Genomic DNA, 3,250 nt, shown 5'->3' with positions numbered 1-3,250 from the left:
TTAGTGGTACACAGCGTTATTCCTAACTAATGAAAATTATATTAAAAAACTTTTAAGCATCATGTAAATAAAGTGTTCATAAGTAATAATCACTACTAAAAAATTACATTGTGCATAAACTAAAGTGAAATAGCCACTATCTACAGTTATAATCTAAATAAATAGTACTTAAATTTTGTTTCATTGAAGTTTAATTGTAACAATGTTAAAAAAAATTATACTGTGCATGAACTAAACTAAAATATCACTACCTTCAATTATCTAAATAATCTAAATAAATAATATTTCAATTTTGCTTCATTGACTTCGAATCGTGACAACTTTAAAAAAAAATATTTATCTGGTTTTTAAGAGATAACCTTTACATAAAAGTAACGATCATAAAATATTTTCTTTCAATTATTTATTAACTATCGAAAATATTTGATTTTTTTAGGCTTTTAAAGTTTTAAATTAAAAAATAGCTGTTGGGGTTTTAAAATATAATACTTTAAAAATTTTTTGAAGCTTAGGAAAATTATTTAGGGGACATGTGTCCCCCTGACCCATGTCCTATATAATAATGTTAATCCATATTTTTTGCATAAAATGGCCATTATTCATTTTTATCTTATTTTTCAAATTTTGCCTTTTTAGGAGACTATGTCATTTTGGATGGTAATCGAGGTATTTTACAAAAGATACAGCCGCCAGAAGAGTAGGCTTGATAATAATTTATAACAATATCATGACAACATTTTACCATCACTCACAGTGCAAGAACTGTTTCATTATGTGTACTAATTTAAATTGGAAATAATTTATTTCATCTGTTGCCTTTTGCATATAATTGTAAAATATGTGATATTTCCAGTTATATTTATTTTTTATTCAATAAATTATTTCAAAGTTTTCCATTATTTTTGCAGTTTATGACTTATATGCAGTGCATTTGAAAATTAATACTACAGGGTGGCCACCCACCTGAAAACCTGGAATTATCAGGGAATTTTTTTATACTGAAAAAATCAGGGAAATTTATATAAAAATCAGGGAATTTTTAAGAAAAGCTGGCATTTTTTCTTAATTTAAATTATTTTACCATCTGTTATATCCACTTTAATCAGATGCAAATTTATTATCAAACAGCTAAAATATCATCAACTTAGCAATACTTCATTAAAATTCTCTCCATTATTACCTCACTAAACTAGAATGCCGTATGAAACTCTCCCATGTTGCTAAATGAATGGAGAAATCTTTGACTTCTTTGGAGATTATGGGACTAAGCAGTTTAGGAAAGTCAAAAATTGTAGGGGAGGTGGAAGAAGGGGCTAGTATATTTGCTTCGGTTCATAAAAAGAGGGTTTTTATGTTTTTTATCTTCTAGTCTGTGGGCTAAATTTTCATTTAATGTTCAAGATTGTTCCGATGCTTTGGGATATTTTTTATTTCTTTTAACAAAATGTTTCGGTATTTTTAACTTTATAAAATTCTCCAAAAAATAATTTGTTATAATTTAATAATTGATTTTATCTTACACTTTTTTTCTGAAAGCTTTTGTACTTCTATCCAATGAATTATTTTTTCTCAGTAAAGCCAATCAATCACTCTTTTTCTTGAATCGCTAACAGCAAAATCGTTAAAAAATTTTATTTTATTTATTTGAGTGAAGCAACTCAGTTTTAAATTTTTGAGAAACAATTTAACTTCATTTAGAACATTTTAAATCAATCATTTCGCTTAGAGCCTAAAAAATTTATTTATTTAGAGAAAAGAAATTCAGAACATTATGTAGTTATTTATTTTTTGTTTACTTTTTATTTTATTTTTTATATAAATTTGGCACAACAAGCCATGATGACTCTCAGGGCAGTGTTTCCCAAAGTGTGGTAGGCGTACCCCCAGGGGTACGGAAACAGTTTAGTGGGGGTACGCGTTCTTATGCAAAATATCTTGCAGCAAATGAAGATTTCAAAAAATATATTTAAAAACAAAGCTAGCCATGAAAATTTACGTATTTTTCTATTGGCTATTTTTTACAGAGTTAACAGTTAATGATTAGTGGTGTCAACAGCCAGTTGTGATTTTTAACTTTGGTAAAAAATTTTATGGTAAAAAATACATTCCTTTTTTTTATTAGTGGTACACAGCGTTATGAAAAATTTAGAAAGGGTACACAAAAGTCATAAGTTTGGGAAACAATGGCTCAGGCGATAGAGCATTCGCCTTCCAATGAGGCGAACCGGGTTCGAATCCCAGTCGAACGAATTCCGCATCCGGCTTGAATCAACCACAGTACTGACGTGAAATATCCTCAATGGTAGACGGATCATGGGTTAGAATCCCCTTGCCGTCAGGCGAACCGTGGGAGGTTTTCGTGGTCTTCCTCTCTATGTAACGCAAATGGATCCAGGAGTTCCCTTGTCTTCTGCATTCAAAATTACAAGGCTACGGAGTTGAACATTAGTAGTCGTAAACCCAAAAAATTGGGTCGGCTGTTCAACGAGGGTTATAAAAAAAATTGACGCATCTCTTGTGCTACAACTGGAGACATATCGCTGGTTCAAAATTAAAACGACGCTTCTGAAAACATAAGTGCCGTTTGAATGAGAAGTGAGTGCAAAAGTGCGTTAATTTTGAACCAGCGATATACTCTTGTTCACTGCTAGCTATGCCACTAAATATAAGTAAAAGTTATATTGGTTATCATTGTATGCTTTGAAACATGAAAACATTTTGGTGTATATTAAAATAATGAAACCTTTCACCATTCTTTCCCATATTATTTTTTTAAAAAAATTAGCAACAGCTTTTTTTTATTGCAAGATTTTTAACATTGTTGTTAATATACGTTGCGCAGTTGAAATTAAAATAATTGGTTTTTCAACTAACTTTTACAAGATGGAAAATGTTATAAAACACATTGATCCATTCATTCCAACACGAAATATTTGACAATTTAAGTTTAAAGAAGCTATTTAATTGAAAAATAATGTTTATAGTTTTAAAATTAAAATAATTTTCAGTAATAATAATGATTATCATTAACTAAAATTTATATCCTTTTCCTTTAAAGAAAATTATTAATTTATGTTTAAAAAATTTATAGATTATTGTACCAAAAATATATTACATATATATTTATTTTCGATGTTGTTTATTCTATTTATATTTTCCTTTCTGAGAAAATAATAATTTTGTATTTGAAAAATTGAGATAAACTTATGAATTTGGTAAAATTATTCACAAGTCCAAATGCACTTAAACT

Source organism: Parasteatoda tepidariorum, chromosome 5 (assembly GCF_043381705.1).
Source record: "Parasteatoda tepidariorum isolate YZ-2023 chromosome 5, CAS_Ptep_4.0, whole genome shotgun sequence".
Lineage (NCBI taxonomy): Eukaryota > Metazoa > Arthropoda > Arachnida > Araneae > Theridiidae > Parasteatoda > Parasteatoda tepidariorum.
Note: the sequence above shows the minus strand (reverse complement) of the source record.